Below are 18,851 nucleotides of genomic sequence, written 5' to 3'. Positions count from 1 at the left end.
TCAGTGGAAATGCATGCCAAAACAAATATCCTTAGTTAGGAAAGAAGCTATTATATTATCAATACTCTTTGCCTTCAGTGGCATTTCCTCTGCTGCAGTCACAAACACCATCTGCAGCCGGCTCCTCTGAAGAGGGAAAAACTTGAAATGCGTAATGTCTGGTGCTTGCTAGCTGAGAAATCTCCCAGTACAGCTTAGGAAGAACAAGAGTGCAGTTTCTGATTCAATGAGACAGAAAGGAGCTGTCCTAGGCCTGTGTCAACTCCTCGTGCTCTGGGTGTTAGATTCGGCGAGCTGTATCCCCTGGTAAATAACCATACCATGGGCTTCACTAGTCTTTACTTGGTGCTTTTCTGTTAGCAGTGACAGAGGGCGTGCGTGCCTTTCCCTACAAACTCAGCGGCTTTCTTCTCGCTGCCCTGTTGGTACAGCATCATTTGTGTACTCAAGATGGTCCCCTTAACTCAGGAAATTATAAAATTGGGAAAAAAAAGTGAAAAAATAGGTCTCATTTTAGACACACCTTTTCCATCCCCATCAAATCCGATTACTTATTTCCCCATAGTTCAGGTTACATAGAAACTCTATTCAGACTAGAAGGCCCGTGAAATGTTTTCCAAATCAAGGTGAGAAACAAAACAGACCACAACTTGTAAAACATATTGATCTATGACTCAAAAACTAGATCAATTGAAGCAAGCCATGATGAACAAGACAAATGAAACTCAAACTGTTTCTTCATAAACTTAAAATTTTTTGAATAATTTTAGATTTACAGAAAAGTTGCAAAGATGATACAGAGAGTTCCCACTTACCCTTCATCCAATTTTCCCTAATGTTAACATCTTAAATTACTATGGTACATCTATGAAAACTAAGAAACCAACACTGGTACATTACTATCAAATAAACCCCAGATTTTATTCAGATTTCACCAGTTTCTCCACTAATACCCTTGTTCCCTTCCAGAGTCCCATCCAGGGTACCATATCTCATTTAATCGTCACATCTTCATCTCTTCTGGTCTGTGACAGCTTCTTTGTGTATTATTGTTTTTTAGCTTGGACTGTTCTAACAGTAAATCCACATTTACTCCTGTGATTCAAAGATAAGACCACTGACTATTCCAGCAACTCACCTAATTTACAAATTCTGATCTGGATTTGAAAGGACTGAGCTTAACAAAATTCTGCTTTAAAACCACCTTATGACCAATCCCAGCCTCTAGAATGCTCGAAGTATTCTCCACTAACTCTCCCTTTTGAGCCACTACTCAGGGGGTGCCTTTCTCACGCCCAGCATGTTTTTATGACCAGCGGGCTTCTCTGGTGGTCTTTTTGTGTTGGGCTTTGACAGTGGGATCCACAATGATTTGATTCAGTCGTTCACTAAATGCTAGAATCCTCTCTACAACATCTGATAAGAGTTTACCAGGCCTGTGTGAACCCCGCAGCCCCTATATGAACAGTTCCAATGACAGGACGCTGATTACCTCCCGAGAGAATCCATTCTATCCGTTTTTGGACAGCCCCTATTGTTAGAAATGGCATTGTCAAAGTGAGCCCTGATCTATTTCCTTGCAGTTTCTTTTCATTGACCCTATTGCTATCTTGTAGAGAATCAAGTTATTGGATGGCAAGTAAGCTCCATCTCCAGTCCCACTCACTCCAGGGGCGTGGAGGGAGTCAGACACTTGGGTGGTCCAGCTTTGTTAAGATAGTATCACTTGGTGGGTGTCTGAATTGGGGCATGTGACTCAGCTGCTCTGGGCCTCATTGGATTATTGTGAAAATGAAATGAAGTAACAGATATGACAGCACCTGGCGCATTGCCAGGCACAGAGAAGACTCTTAATACATGAGACTTGGTCAGGATGAGCAACTCCTGAATACTCAGAATGAAAAGTACCATTTATGTTGTATTATATTACTGTATTCTTTGCTCTTCCTCACAGCGGTGAATTCTAACTTTCCCTTCGTATTAACAAACTTCCTTAAAGACTTACTTTTATTTTTCTGTTGACTTTTTTTTCCTCGAGGTTTAATTAAGCTGTTACTGAACAGAACTCAAGTGTTAAATAACCTGAGAGGATCAGTTCCTACCATTCTTGAATCCCATATATTGCCAACGTGTGAGATTAGTCATGGTAGTGGATGGGAGAATTTGGAAGGGATTAGCAAATACCCCTGCTAATCAACAAAATATGCAAATGAGGGCCCCTCTTGTGGCATTGATCTCAGTCTCCATGGCAACACCAGGGTTAGCTGTGTACAGGGGAAAAAGTGATTTCAAAGCTGCGAAGTATGATAGAAATCACTGCAATGGGCATCAAGGCGGAAAAAAAACCCACAAGAAACCCTGAAACATATTTCCACTTCTTGAAGAAATTCATACAACTTCCTATAGGTTTTTACTTCCCTGAGCCTCTACTACTGGAATGTTAATTGACAATGATATAAACAGAAAACAGCAACAAGGAGTAGAAAAAGTCAGAAGTGATCCATGAAATCTGTAATCCATCTGTTTGACCAAACAACTATAAATTAAGATTATTTGGGGCTTCCCTGGTGGCGCAGTGGTTAAGAATCCGCCTGCCGATGCAGGGGACACGGGTTCGAGCCCTGGTCCGGGAAGATCCCACATGCCTCAGAGCAACTAGCCGGCGAGCCACAACTACTGAGCCCGCGTGCCACAACTACTGAAGCCTGTGCGCCTAGAGCCCGTGCTCTGCAACAAGAGAAGCCACCACAATGAGAAGCCCGCGCACCGCAACGAAGACCCAACGCAGACAAAAATAAATAAATAAATTTTTTTAAAAAAGAGAAAAGAATCAAAAGAAAAGAAAAGAAAAATTAAAGAAAAAAAGATGATTTGCACATCTGAGTGTAGCAGGATTTGTCTGGGTTAGGAACCCAGTTCCAGCAGTCACTAGCTTAGCCAAAACTTTAACCTCATTGTACCTCATTGTTCTCTTTTGTAACATGGGGATAATAATCGTTCCCACCTCATAGGGTTGCTGTGATCGTTGAGTAAGTCAACACGCGTAAAGGGTTCAGAACAGAGCCTGGTCCAGAGTAAAAGCTCCAAAACATGCTAGCTTCTATTGTCACTCCTCCTCATCATTATTATTCCTGCTGGTTGGTCGTGGTTCTGGAATAGAGACTACCTTTCAATTGTATACACTGTGAAGAAAACACAGGGCGGGAAAGGTTATATTTTCCATTTTCTAATTTTGTTTGTGCTGAAAAAGACTTGGAAATGTCAGCCCTGGAGAGGTTTTATAGGTATTATCATTTTCAATTTCAATAAAACACTTAGGAAAATGGTAACTGTGATTCTGGTTGAGGCATGGGATCCAAGTAAAGCCACATCATTGTTTAAACTCTCATCAAAATCTAGGAGCAGGCGGATGACTGTAAGGTGGGATGTGATCAGAATTGAATTCATTTACCTCAGAAACCGAGTCACCTCTTGATCTAATTAATTTTAATATATATATTTAATATGTATATGTATTAAATATATTTATTAATTATATATTAATCTCTCCCTCTCTCTCTCTCTCTCCCTCTCTCTCTCTCTCTCTCTTTCTCTCTGAAAAACAAACCCAAGCCCCTGTACCCTCGTGGGCCAGTTTTCTTTGTGGTCTCAGCTCATTTCACCATGCCTCTGTCTGTTGGTTGATGAGGTTTCTAGTCCAAGCAGGATAGCTACAGTAATTCAAGTTTGGATTTAACTGTCAGTGCTTGCATTTGAGGGGATATTATTGCTTTGTGAGGTCAAAATTGTTGCTCCTTTTTTCTTTTCTTTTTTTTTTTTAAATGCAAACAGAACTCCTGCCGCTCACTGCCCAGTGGTTGAAACCCACTGGGTTTCCTAAACCCAGTGGCTTTAGGAGTCACAACCTAATGGAGCTGAAAGGGAAGGAGCCTAGGACTCAGAAACCTGAGGTTTGAAAGCCTGCTGGCCTCTGCTACCCTTTGACTTCTTTCTTCACTCCGCTGCCCTCTGTTTCCCTGCATACCTTTTTGTAAGCAACTACACTGCCTCCTTGGAATGAGGCAGGGCCTCAACTGATCAATCAATAAATTAGGTGTGTGATGGTAGGCAAACCATGACCTCTTGGTGAGAAACAGTTTTCTGGTCTGTAAAATGGAGCCAACTGAAATCTCCTCTGGCTTCGTCACCAGTTCTCAAGCATAGCAAATCAGACAATGGTTGTAAAAGGGCTCTGTCAGACCTTAACGTGTTGTATACTTCTGAAGAATTATTTTAATATGAAATATGGGCCAACCTAGTTACCAACGTGATTTAACTTCTTTCCCTTTCACAAGGATCCAGTCATTCCTGGCTTATAGTTGGATGCCTGAACTATATAGTTCTTCTGTCTATGTGAAAACATGGCTACCTTCTAACATGCATTTGTAGGTGAACCTACTCTTATCAAAATAGACCCGTCCTGCATTTCAGTTTTCCAGATGCCTCCTTTATAAACAGAGAAAGGGACAGTTAGCTAATTCATTTAGCCAAGAAACAGTCATGTTATTGAGTCCCTACTCTTTGTAGCTGTGGGCATCCAGAAATGAGGGCTCTGTCCCTGCCGTGGGAGCTCACTGTTTGGTGGGCGTGACAGACAGGTCGACGGAAAATGAACACTGTAAATGCCATCATAGCTATGGAGCAGAGAAGAAGAAACTGTCTTTACAGGGGGATTGTTGAGGAAGGTTTCCCAGGGGAGATCACGCCTGAAATAAATCTTAAAGCATTTGCTAGTGAGAGGGAAGAGAATTTTCAAAGCTGTAGCAGTTGGAGTGGCTGAAGGGCTGGAAGGGGTGTCTTGAGGAAGGGAAGTCCTTTGGTACGGCTGAAATACAATGTGGCTGAGAAAGGAAGGAGGCGTGACAAGGAAGTCTGGGGCCTCATAATGGAAGGCTTGGCAGTGGAGAGCCGCCGAGAGTTGTTAACAGGGCGTGCCTGATCGGATTTGTCTGCTAACATTGGAGCAGTGAGCAGAGAGGAGGCCATGGGGAAATTCAGGCGAGAAATAAAACTGGAATAGGCGAAAGTCTTAACGATAGGGATTTACAGAAGACAGTAAGAATACAGAACCTGCAGTACTTGGTTACTCCTTGGAAGTGAGGTGGGAAAGCAAAGGACACAGGATCATACCTAAGTTCCTGGCTTGACTGAGATGGTGGATGAATCCAGAAAGGCGTAGGCTACGAGAAACACGTGTAATAGCCACATGGAATAAGAGAGGAGGAAACAGTTTGGGGAGATGAGTTCAATTTCAGATTTGTTTAGTTCGAGGTCCTGGATGGCATTTGGGTAGAACTATCCATGTGTAGAGCTCAGAGGAGCTGTCTGAGCTGATGAAAGTGTAGGGGAGGACAAAGTTTGCCTCAACCCTTTTGGGTTTCAGACCCAGCCTCAACCCTGGCTGGGTCTGAACAGCACACAAAGACAAATTAACCAGAGAAAAACATACAAAATTACTTAGCGTCAGGTTTACGTGACATAAGAGTCTTCATAAGGAAATGCAGACCAGAAGGAACAATTAGACCTGAGTATTTTTATGCTAGTTTTGATGAAGAACGGGCAGTCATGTAGAAATATAATAGGCCAAGGAGTATGAGGTAAGTGTAGTAAACTGGGGGAAACTCAGCAAGGCCTTTGGAGATAATGATGCTCCTTTCCCCTGGGTACGAGAAGGGCACTTCTCACATGAGGGTTTTGTTTTTTTTTTTTTTGCGGTACGCGGACCTCTCACTGCTGTGGCCTCTCCCGCTGCGGAGCACAGGCTCCGGACGCGCAGGCTCAGCGGCCACGGCTCACGGGCCCAGCCGCTCCGCGGCACGTGGGATCTCCCCGGACAGGGGCACGAACCCGTGTCCCCTGCATCGGCAGGCGGACTCTCAACCACTGCGCCACCAGGGAAGCCCACACATGAGGGTTTTTATGACGTGTGTCTGGGGAGAAGGGAGGATGGAAGGTGAGAGTGACTTTCCTGCTTTTGCTGTTTTCTCAAACTCCTTCAGCTTAACATTTTCAATGTGCCATATTTAGGGGCATGATGTCCTGAACTCCATCAAAAATGATGGATATTTCTGGAGTTGTTACAGTAGAAAAGGTAGTTATTTCCTACACTATTCATGAGGCTGGGTCCCTATCATATATTAAGAGTCAGCTAGGTGTCATCTCCTTTTAGAGTCCTTCCCTGACTTTCCAATCTCAATTAGTTTCTTTGGTACTGCTCTCAACTAGCATTCTGTTCTTTTGTTTTATAGCAGCAATCACAATTTATAACTACTTATTTATGTTTAAGAGTTCACTCTTTGGCTCTTCATGGGACTCTCATGTCCATGTGAGCCCGATCCCATCTGCCTTGTTCACTGCTGTGTACCTACAGCTCAGCCCGGCACATAGTAAGTACTCCAAGAACACTCGTTGAGTGGATGAATGAAGAGTAAATACCTACAAAGAGAAGAATGAGGGAGAAATTACACAGCTTAAGACAGAATCCTAAGGAACTCAAATGGTCAGTAACAGGAAAAGGAGACTGAGAAGGAGTAGTGAAATATAGGTAGGAGGAAAACCAGGAGAACAGAACCTCGAGAAGCCTATGGAAGAATGTCAAGAAGAGAATGGTCAGTGGCATCCAATGCTGCTGAAGGGTTGTGTAAAGTAATGACTGAGAAGCAGTCATTGCAAGTAACAATAAGAAGGTTATTGATGATCTTAGTATAAGCAATTTTAGTGTTAATGGTGGAAATAAAGTTTGAATCAGGACTTCTAGTCAATATGTTGAACTAAGGTCTTGCAGAAGCCCCTATCCTTCCATAAAAACATAGAAAGAGTGGATAAAACAGAAGCATGTCTTTGACAATATGAAAGAAAATTCAAAATCTAAAAAGAAAACTTTCCAGGTGACAGAAACAAGGCAGCAATTCAAAGCCAAAGCAAAGTGCAACCGTTAAAGCTACATGGCCATCAAGAGTACTAGACTTGGATATATATCTTGGGGCTTAAGGTGAAGCCACAGCCCTGATGCAGAGCCTCGAACTTCCTGCATAAAGCTAGGAGCCAGAAGTCCTGTCCAGCTCGTGATAAATCAGGACTCAAGGCCTGGGGATGCAGCATATAGGTGGAGTGTCCATTCTGGGCCTAGAGTGTAAGAAATCAAAGCCCCACGTCTTAACTGATACTAAAAAGCTGGGAAATTAAAATTTAAAAATGGACTTTGATCCAGTGAAACTCAGAGAGTACTGGCAGAGAAAGAACACAGAATTGTAGAGATGGATAAGTCTGCTATGCAGGGTTCACATAGGACTTCTACAGAAAAGAACTCTCCTGCTGAAGGTGAGCCCACAGTCAAATTTCCAGAGCAAGAAGGGAAATAAGACACTGCAGGGGTAGTCAGAAGTGACAATAAACAGGGTGATCTATATTCCAGAAAAGCTGTGTAATAAGGCAATATGAAAGAGACTTTAACATAAGCATCTCCAAAATGTTCCATAGGATAAAGGAAGGAATAGAATCCATAAGGTATAAACAGCATGCTGTGAAAAAAATAGCAGACATATTAGAAAAGATGAAACAGACATTATAAAAAGTATATATGTGTGTGTATATATGTATACACATGCATGTATGTATATACATATATAATTTTTAATATGCTATATGTAATTTATATTATGTAATGTATAATACAGTATTTGTGGGTGCATCAGTGGAATAAAAACAAAATCAAGCAATAGACTAAATCCAACTAGAGAGGGAATCGGTGAAGCACCCCGATTCTACAAAGTTAAAGAGATGGGACTAGGAAAGAGAAGTAAGAAAGAATGGAGGAGAGAATGACGTCTCACTTACACCTAATAGAAGCTTCAGAAGAAGAATAGAGACTTAAGGGGAAGCAGTAGATGAAGAGTTGATGGCTAAATTTCCAGAATTGAAGCAAAACAATTGAACAATTGAAGGAGCATAAGAAGAGGAATGCAGTGAGTAGGAATATTTTTGATGTTTTAAATATATTCAAAGGTCAACCAAATACTAGTTGTCCCTCTCTAAAAGGGATATTGAAACCTATAGGGAGGAATCGCCAGGAATATATACACACAGACACACACATAATATATGATAAAATTAGAGTGAATGGTGAATATGAAGAAGGGAAGTGGGGTATTTGTTGCTGCGCGCAGGCTCTCTCTAGTTGCGGCGAGCAGGGGCTACTCTTCGTTGTGGTGCGCGGGCTTCTCTTGTTGCGGAGCACAGGCTCTAGGCGCGCAGGCTTCAGTAGTTGCAGCACGCGGGCTCCAGAGTGCAGGCAGGCTCAGTAGTTGTGGCGCACGGGCTTAGTTGCTCCGCGGCATGTGGGATCTTCCCGGACCGGGGTACGAACCCATGTCCCCTGCATCGGCAGGCGGACTCTCAACCACTGCGCCACCAAGGAAGCCCTCCCCATAATCTTTAATTCATTTTTTAGCTTAAAGTTTTATCATCATCATCATAAAATTATTTAATAACTGCCCACACGCAAATCTCTGGTTGCTAAGCTCACCCCAGTTATTGCAGGAGGAGAATGCATGACTCACTGTGGCATACATGCCAATTTAATTTTCATTTTGATTGGCATCTTTCCAAAAGGATTACTTCTACTAAACCCTCAGCTGATGGCAGTTGTAAATCGATAAACTACTGTACACTTGAACATCACCATTGACAATATTGTGCGGAACGCGATCAGTGAGTGGGGAAGGGAAGACAGTTGGTTTACAAGCAAGAAATAAACAACTCACAAACGTGCATCAGAGCCTCCACCTAGCACATTTTATTTCTCCCAGTCCCCAGAATGCTTCACGACCATACCTGTAATCAATATTTCACAGAAAAGTACACTCCTGGAGAATGGTTACAATAGGGGATCAACTTGTTGCCAAGTGATTCGAAGTGTAGGGGCATCATAATCCAAGATTGTGTAAATCCTCTCACCTGAGGTGAAGTAACATAGCCTGGTAAGAACTCAGCACCAGAAGTCAGTTTAACCCAGGTTTGAAGTCTGGCTTTACCCGGTTTCATTCCCCGACTTCCTAGCTCTTTCTCATCCTCCAAAATCCATCTTTAGTGGGATGGTTTTGTGTGTGTGTGTGTGTGTGTGTGTGTGTGTGTGTGTGTGTGTGTGTGTGTGTGTTTTCTGAAGCTGACGACTTCTGCCCACAGTTAGCTGTGCCTCCTTTTGCATGCTCCCAGCACTTTGGACATTGGTACCACTCTTACTGTGCTTCATCACATTTGGTTTTAGTCATTTTATTTACTTCTCTTTCTCCTCCACTTGAGGCCAGGGACAGTCACTGGAGAGGCAGTAGAGCAGTTTTAAGAACATGGGATGTAAGTCAGAATGCATGGATTTGAATCCTCCACTTCTTACCTGAATGAACTCATTAACCTCTTTTTGCCTCAGCTTCTTCATCTGTAGAATGGGGATAAGCCCATAAGGTGGTTGTTAAGTATTAAGTGAGTCAATAAGGGTAAGGTACTTAGAAGAGTGCCAGGGATATAGTTAGTGCTCGATAAACCCATTGTAGCTATTCGTACCTTTGCGTCTTTCAAGGTACCTTTGCACCCCTTCGGGGTGTAGCTTGGTACATGGCAAATGGTTCTCAGTCGATTTTAAATGAATGAATGAACAGTTTGGCCCAGGACAAATTCATTTAACTTCTCTTGCCTCAGATCTCTTCTCTAAAATGAGGTTGTTAATTGAGCATCAAGGCCCCTGTTATGAAATCAGCTTCTCAAATTGCTTGAGGTCTTCAGTGGTTACAGGAGAAGTTAGTAAATAGTTTCAATCTGTTGATTATACTTTTAACTGTTTGTCAGAAGGGAAAAGTTAGAGCAAATTAGTTAGAATGGATGCTGGAGAAACCCGATTGCAAAAGAATAGTCATGGGCGTCAGAGCGTGGAAGTGAATACATTGTGTGTAATATTTTTCTCTCTTTGGGCTGAACTCGAGCTTCCTGTAGCTGGAAGCAGATGGCACAAAAGTGCTTACAGTGTGGAAAGCCAGTTTTCCCTGTATGAAAAGAACTGAGAGAATTGGGAGTAGCTTTCACTTCTTGTCTCCACTAAGTAGGGGTGAAGAAAAAGTCCGGGGAATGTCTTTTGGGTCTCATAGCATCCCCAAACCCCAGATTACCTGAGTCAGACCAGGCCCTGGTGTCAAAGTACTCCCTGGGCTGAGAAACCCAGAGTAGCATTAAGCAGTGATTTATAATCGTTGAATTTTAGTGAGAAAGGTAGTGAAGTTTCCTTTAAATATCACTCTAAGAAGTTATGAACTGTGCTAATAAATATGCAGAGGTCATATCTATTCTTGTTTGTTTCACAATTCACTTTTGTTTTTTTTTTAAAAAGAAAAAACATAACTGAGTTGAAAAGCATGCCATATTCCATCTTCTTCTGTTAACCAAGCCAAGAGATAGCCATATCCGAGCACCACTGTTTAGCGACCCAAATTCCGAACCCGGTGCCAAGAAGAAAAAGGGCTAGGGAGCTTTAGTTTAAATATGGGCACTGCCACCTACGTACAGGCCAGGAAACCATAGATATATCGCTTAGTCTCTCTAGACTGCCCTCTCCTCTTCTATAAAATGGCAATAATGACAACACCTACCTTACAGGTGTTGTAAGGTTTAAGTTGCTTATCCAATTATAACCACAGTATTTATCGAGTGTTATCACCATTTGAAGCCCCAGTTTGGGCAAAAAACAACAACAACAACAACAACAAAAACCCAAACCGAAAAACAAATGAACAACAACTAAAGCAGAGTGGAGAGTTTAAAAATCCTCTAGGGCATCTGCACAGTTCTCAGGGGGATCATCGACCTGGCCTTTGACCCCTCCTTAGAATCTGGAGGATACCATCTTCTCCAAATTCGGCAGGTTCTGCTGCCCAAATTCTGACTGCTGTCTGAAAAGAGATGTGTTAAGACTTAATCCTGAGAGAGCACTGAAGTAGTTTCCCATACCTCTCTGCTCCTTTCAAAGATGGCAACCCTTGACAGGAAGTTGATGGAAACAGTACCATTGGCAAATAGGAAATCAATCCAGAGTTCCTTATACTGCTTGTGAATCCCGCCCCCCTCTGCTGAGTAACCGTGAACATTAGATCATTTGTAAACACTGCATTCCCTTCCACACATCTTGAGTTTAGGTCACCTTCCTCCAGAAATCCTATTTCCTGAAACAGCTTAGATCCAGAAAAATGACTGTCTGCTTCTGCCTCAAATCCTCCATTCTTTTCTGCCCCTAGCTTTTCATTTAGATCACTTAGTTCACTGGGCAAGAAATGAACCCAGTGTTACAGATGTTTTGCCTCTGAGTTTTGCGCATTTCTCATCTGCCATAAGTGTTTCATCATAGAAACACCTCATTTATGTTTGTTAGCCACCAGTCACCTCATAAAATAACAACTGTTCCTTCAAGGTCTTCAGGTATTATTGAATAAAACTAAATCGATCTCAGAGAAGCTGGTGCTTTTGCTGGCTCTGCATGCTCCGTCACCACTGGGGCAAACCATGTAGTAGAGAATAAATGTGTTGTATGTACAAAGTATTACCCACACGTTAAACGAGAGAAACTTTAGAAAATGGGTGCGACTGCCTTGACCCACATGTTCCAAGTTCACCCAATATGATCTTCCAAAGGCAAAGGCACTAGTTATCTCCATGCCCCATCAGACAGGACCTTACGCTTTCTCAGTAATGGTGTTGCTACCCTTTTCCTCGTGACCCCTCCTTGGTTGCAGGTCATGGGTATGTGAATAGTAGTGTCGTTTTAATGACAGAATGAGAGCCTTGAGTCCACATATCCACCAAGGTAGATAAGGTTTCTGTTGTAGTCACGAAAGCTTCTATAGGAAAATCAGCAATCAGCTACGGTAGTTGACAACCCCTGCTGAAAAGATGTTTTCCTTGTACAAAACTTCAATCCCCACATCTTGAAGCTTAAGCTCATTTTCTTGTGATCCTTCCTCTCTCCGAATGACCAAGGGAGAAACTTCCACCCCAGCAATCGGATATTTTTCTCCAGGTTTTCTTTTGCTTTCTTTCTTTTTTTTAAACATCTTTATTGCAGTATAATTGCTTTACAATGGTGTGTTAGTCTCTGCTTTATAACACAGTGAATCAGCTATATGTATACATATATCCCCATATCTCCTCACTCTTGCATCGCCCTCCCACCCTCCCTATCCCACCCCTCTAGGTGGTCACAAAGCACCCAGCTGATCTCCCTGTGCTATGCGGCTGCTTCCCACTAGCTATCTATTTTACATTTGGTAGTGTATATATATCCATGCCACTCTCTCACTTCGTCCCAGCTTACCCTTCCCCCTTCCCATATCCTAAAGTCCATTCTCTACGTCTGCGTCTTTATTCCTGTCCTGCCCCTAGGTTCTTCAGAACACTTTTTTTTCTTAGATTCCACATATATGTGTTAGCATACGGTATTTGTCTCTCTCTTTCTGACTTACCTCACTCTGTATGACAGACTCTAGGTCCATCCAGCTCACTACAAATAACTCAATTTCGTTTCTTTTTATGGCTGAGTAATATTCCATTGTATATATGTGCCACTTCTTCTTTATCCATTCATCCAGTGATGGACACTTAGGTTGCTTCCATGTCCTCTCCAGGTTTTCTTGATTAAAGTGACCAAGCAGGTAATCAGGGACCTTGAACTCTTGATGTTGCAGCTGCTATGGCTAATTAAAATGGCAAGGAGCTGAATTCATAGATATGATTAATAGCATCAGGGTGCTTTATGGTTTTAATGTTCATAAATTATGACTGCACAATGAAATTTTTATATGGGTTATAGGATTTTTCCTCTTAAGGATCAGAATTAATTAGTGTGTTCCCAATTGATTTTATTTATTTATCTATCTATTTATTTATTTATTTGATTTAAATATAAACCAGAGGTGGCTTCAGTACATTCTACAGCTTAAGTATTTAGAGAATGATCTCAGAAAGGGGACATAATGAAGACCAACCCCACTATTCTAGAGCAGTGCAAGCCTAGGGTTCCCTGGCTTTTCATTCCGAATGCGAATCAGGAGAGAGCCAATCAATTGCTAAAAAAATTGATTCTGGGGATCTTTGTTTCTGAAGCATAATTCCCCTAAATGATCTGACTAGGAGAGACTCTTTGCCAGCTAATACATTTGTCAGGTTATGTTACAGAATACAGTAGTCATTCTTTCTGTCTCCAGAATTCCAGTGTGACATTGACGAGATTTCCTTAAATTTCATTTTTCTTCCTGGTTGGAGTTAAGTGGCCGGAGCCTTTGCTAATGGCGTTTCTCTAATCTCCTCATTTGTATTTCTATCCAGTCGTTTCTCTCAGCTTTTGGACATAATTAAATAGACGACAAAAGGTGGTACTTGCTGCCCAGCCTCTTCAATACCCCCTCTGCTGCCCTACTCAGTTACCAGCTGGATCCCAGTGCTGCTTGACCGTGGTGCACTTGAACCTGCCCCCCTTCCCTCCCTTTGAGCTCATCATCAGTCCTTGACCTGGTAACTAGCTGGTCACTGAGATGTTTTGATGGACTGTCAGTGAAGTTGGAGAGCCAACTGGCAAGTGGCTCTGAGTATGTTTATCTTCACTTCATGGAGGAAGGGTGTTTGAAATCTTTTCAGAAAGACAGCCAGTTCCTTCCTGCTCAGAAAGTACTGAGGCTGCTCCTGATGAGGCTGTCTGAATTCTCTCGTTTTTACTCATCACAGTCACATCTGTTTGGGTTTCTGCCTCTCTCCTGGAGATGCCTCTTGAGAGCAGGTCCCCCCAGCTTCTTTCCAGCTCCGCCAAGGCCTGCCAAGAGAGATTGGCAGACAACAATCGCATTCTCTGCTCTGATAGCTCACATAACTCTCCCTGAAAAGAATGCCAAAGCCTGCTTCTCAAGTGAACCCGTGAAGAATGGAGCCGAGGAGACTCGTATTTTTCTTGGGGATCCCATGTGGAGTTTATATTCTGATGCGGTGGGAAGAGAAAGGGCAGAGGGCAAGTGTGAGGAGGGCAAGGTGAAGAGGTAGGAGGAACAGGCAGAAAAATCATAGGCTCCCAGGGCCCAAAAGACTTTCCAGAACATCTCATCCAGAGGTCTTCAAATGTTTTGTTTTTAGTAGTGGAATCTTTTTATTTTTATCTTTTTCATAAGAAATCACACGATGAGTCCCAATATATAAAAGAGAGGAAAGAAGTGCTATGGTTGAAACACGGGTGAGGGAACTTACATCTGTGTACTCTTAGGGCTCTGCAGGATACGATTTGAAAGCCATTCATCAAGTCTCAAGGATGATTTTAAAGATGGGAAAACTTGGACCTCCCTGGTGGGCCAGTGGTTAAAACCCCATGCTCCCAATGCAGGGGGCGTTCGATCCCTGGTTGGGGACAAGATCCCACATGCCACAACTAAGAGCCTGCGTGCTGCAACTAAGAGATCCCACATGCCGCAACTAAGATCTGACCCAGCCAAATCAATAAATAAATATTTTTAAAAAATAAATAAAGGTGGGAAAGATGAAGCGCCAACAGGAGATACGACATGTCCAAGGTCACACAGCCAGTTAGTGGTAGAGACAGGATTCAAAGGTATGCCTCCTGTCTCCCAGGCTAGAACTCTCTGTGAGTTGACTTGGAGAAAGGAGCCAAGGATGCTTTCTTCCTGAATCCGATGGAGGAGAGAGCTTGGTGGTTAGGGCAGTGGGGAGCAAAGGTCTGGGAGGAGCTGCAGCGAGTAGGCCCACCTAGCATAGAGGAGTTGGGAGCCTTGGAGTTAAGCAGGGAGAATTGAAACTCTGGATCTGCAGGAGATCCAGGAAGTTCCCTAACAAGGGCGCAGGGGGAACTGGTAGGAGCAGAGCAAGACAGGAGCAAAAGACACTTTGGAAGTGTCAAAGGAATGTTCTTTATTCATCCTCCCACTGAAATGTCATGCTGCTGGCCTGGGGTGGCAGTAAGACAGCAAGGAAAGGCAAAATATGCTTCTCTAGGGTGGCCTGCGAGTCTTTCTTTCATTATTGCCTTCCCAAGATGAATGGGGATTTGGGACTTCCCAAATCCAGTGGTCCAGTGGTTAAGACTTTGCCTTCCAATGCAGGGGGTGCAGGTTCAATCCCTGATCAGGGAGCTAGGATCCCACATGCCTCGCGGCCATAAAACAGAAGCAGTATTGTAACAAATTCAATAAAGACTTTAAAAAATTGTCCACATCAAAAAAATCTTTTAGAAATAAAAAAGATGAATGGGGTTTTAGCACAGATCTGCTTTGAGGGTTTCAGAGTTATATTCACACTCTTCTCTGAGAGCACCTGAGAAATACACACGAGAGTTAGGAAAGGATGAAAATATCTGCTTCATTAGTGGTTAACGTGATTGTACAATATAGTTTGGACCCAAAGTCAAAATGGCTTTCATTCAGTCCCTCCCCGCCACCCCCTGCCCACCGTGATCCCTCTCCAGTGATAGACCTCTGTGAGTTCTCTCACTGAAGGAGACAGGAGAACACATGTGGTCTGTAGGCAGACACACCACAGAGAGTTAGCTGCCCCTATCTCCAGTCTCACCCATCACACGTCATTCGTTTTCCTGTCCATGGAGTTGAAAGACTAAAGGGGGGATATAAATAGGCAGAAGTACATTTTATGGGCTGACAGGGACATGGGACACAGAGTCTGGTTCCCCCATACCTCTCACTTTTCAAGAGACGTTAGAGCAAGGAAGATATCTATAAACACCCATAGAATCATTTGGTTATCAGCTTTGACCCAGTGGTTCCATGCTCATGGCATAGAGTTTAATTCTCTAATGTATTTTTTAAAAAAAAGCCTGAGGTGGTGGGTAGGGGTTAGTGACAGAGCTGGCGTATTTACATGTTTGTGTTTGTGACTTTGTAGTGACGTGCCCCTCCTCTTCATTATATGTTCCTGAAGTCTTCTTCGTGCCTGTCTACCTCAAATACCCACCTGAAAATACCTTGTGAATGGCATTTGGACAAGCAAACAATGAGTGCTCTCCCGGTGGAGAAGCGGAGGAAAGAGCCCGGGAAAGCCCTCCTCATTTTCTCAGTACCATTCCCTCATTCTTCCCAAGTTCTCTCCCTTGCCTGAATCAGAACTCTGTCTTTCTTTAGCTTTGTCATGCCTGCTTTGGTTCAAGGTCCCAAGAGAGAAGCAAGAGGAAAGAAAGAAAAAAAAAAAAAGGCCCTTGGAGTTGGTACTCAGCAGAAGGTAAAAACATGGCCAGTGAGTAGGAATCTCATAACTGTCCGTCCCACACCCCAAATATTTGGTCCTGGTCAGAGCTCCTTTTGACCCCTCTTTTGGTGAGATTATTTCCCTTCGTGGTACTTGGAATTCAAATCACATACACTCTGAGCCAGGGAACATCTTCCTACCCTTCAGAATCAGTATCGATCAGTCATTTGTCAATTATTTTCAATAAACTTTTATTGAGCATAAATCATGTGACAGGAACGGTGCCAGGAGATGGGAATATAGTGGTGACCAAGCCCCAGTCCCCATTTTTAAGGTGTTCAGAGTTCTGTGGGAGCAGACCAGGGTTTTTCCCCTGTGAATTCAGGTCTGAAGATACTTCGATGGGCTTGAGGTGCTAAAACTCTCCTACCTTGTCCTTCCTTTTCTTTTGGGAAAGTGCAAAGCACGAAGGAGCACTAGACTAACCTGCAGGGGATTTCAGACCATTCGGCATCATTCTCCTGCATCTATCCATTTCAGTCCCTGCACTTTCACCCCCGCCCACTTTAGCAGACACATAATCGTGCTTCTGACAGGGCAAGAGACACTTCAAGGTTGGAGAAAGGTGGAAGGGAGGTGGCAGCAGCCTCCCCGGTGGAGCAATGAAATTTACAGAAGGTTCAAGTGATTCAACTCTGATGGGCTAAGAAGCCTGAAAGATTTCAGTTTCTTAGTTGAGGTTCAGGCTAAAGAGCTCAGGAAAGGACCAGAGTCTAGGCATTTGGTTTTGCATCTGTATCAATTCTGAAAAGATCTGCAAAGGGGTGGAGGTCCAGTAAACAGCATAGTGGTAGCTCCACGTTGGAGCAGACTTACTATTGGGGGGCTTCCTTTCTGGCATCAGAAATCAAGTTAACGTAGTAAAACCATCATGTCTGTGTGAAGGGAGAGATGTGGACGGACTATTCTGTTTGTTACATTTGACCTCAAAATTCCTTCTTTCTTCTCCAGATTAAAATATAGAACAGGGAAGGGACAGAACTTGCGAACTGAGCAACAAGCCAGACTGGATTCCTGAAGTGAAGGGAGGCAGGCTGCCTGCGCTTGAGGGGGTGGGGAAAGTTAGGGTGTTGGAGACGCGCCAGAGCTTAAAGAGGCTCAGCCCTGCATTTCCCAGATACTGCTTGTGGCACACCACCCGAGCTCTTTGTTTGGATCCCAAAGCCGAACAGAATGACGAGGGGGCGCATTCTGTTTTGTGGAGAGGAAAAACGGGGTTCGGGCCGCACAGATTGGCCTGAAATGAAAAGTCAGCAAAAAGCACCGGGTGGCAGCGTGGCGTGCGGGCGCAGCTCTGCAGTGCCTTCTGCTGCTGCTGCCGCTGCTACTGCTGCTGCCGCGGCCGCGGGGGCTAAAGCAGTCTGCGAGCCCCGGCCTCCTTCCTCAATGGCTACAAGTGTCGCCATGCGAAAAACCTCAGCGAGTGTGTGTTTGGAGGGGAGTGGGTGTTGTGAGTCCGAGCCTGGGGCGGGGGCTCCAGCCCGGGCGTAACCTGGCCAGCTAAGAGTCACACACTAACGGAACATCCCGCTCCGCCGCCCCCATCGCCAAGCAACCCCCGGCTCCTCCAACCCAACCGCCTCATCCCAGTGCCTCCTCCATCACTGTTTCCTCCCTAAGCTCCTTCGGGGAAGAGGAGGGGAGAAGGGTTTGGGAGATTGAGCCCCTACAGGTGTTAGCCCGAGCGGCCCGCCGGGGACTTGGGGGGGTGGGGCGGGTGGGGGCGGCCCGCGGCCGGGAGCCAGCGGGCTGGGCTCCGGGAGGGAGGGGCCGCCGGGGGAGGGGGCCGCGGGAGGCCGTCGCGCTCTTCCGGAGGGTGCCTGCGGCGACGGAATTCCTATACTGAGTCTGTGCCGCGCCCAGAGCAGCAGCGGCGGTAGCGGCGGCAGCGGCGGCAGCGAAGATGCAAGGCCATTACCTGTTTGAGCCCCGTCGGAAAGCTGGCACAGGCCAACTTTTCCCGATCGGCAGGCCAAGAAGTTGCAAGGACTAGTCGGAGGCTCGGAGGGGCCAGGGCGAGGGCGCGCTCCCCCGCGCGCTTCCTCCATCCCCCCCCTCCCTGCTGCCGCCCGCGCTCCCGGCCTCTCTCCCGCCCGCGCTCCCTCCCTCCGCCTGCCTCCCTCCTCCGGCCCCCGCCGCGCGGCACCGGGCGGTGGGTGCCGCCAAACTCCGACCCGAGCCACTTGGACTCGCACAGTGTCCTCGGGGCGCAGGGGCCGAGCGCACGCACTCGCGCAGCTCTGCCTCCGCCTGGCAGTCTCGCCCGCGATCCCGGCCCGGGGCTGTGGCGTCGGCTCGGACCCAGGCAGCCGGCAGCCCGCGCGGGATCCGGACCACCGCCGGAGGAGCTCGGCCGGCATGCTGAGCCCCCTCCTCGGCTGAAGCCCGAGCGCGGAGCAGCCCGGGCGAGCGCCGGCTCCGGAGACGAAGGCGGCGGAGGCGCGAGACCGAGCGGACGAGCGGCGGAGGAGCGGGGGGAGGAGGCGAACCCGGAGAGGGGCCCGGAAAGAAGTGGTGGTGGTGGG

The 18,851-nt window shown here is 45.2% G+C and overlaps 1 protein-coding gene across 2 annotated transcripts in view; it reads left to right on the top strand.

Moving 5' to 3' along the window:
- FGF13 (fibroblast growth factor 13) overlaps positions 1–18,851 on the top strand; it is a gene marked incomplete at both ends in the record, with an annotated part of 500,426 nt that overhangs the window by 415,504 nt on the left and 66,071 nt on the right. The gene's annotated exons all lie outside the window — the stretch shown is intronic.

Source organism: Leucopleurus acutus, assembly GCF_964270905.1.
Source record: "Leucopleurus acutus genome assembly, chromosome: X".
Classification (NCBI taxonomy): domain Eukaryota; kingdom Metazoa; phylum Chordata; class Mammalia; order Artiodactyla; family Delphinidae; genus Leucopleurus; species Leucopleurus acutus.
This window is presented reverse-complemented; position numbering and strand designations above follow the sequence as displayed.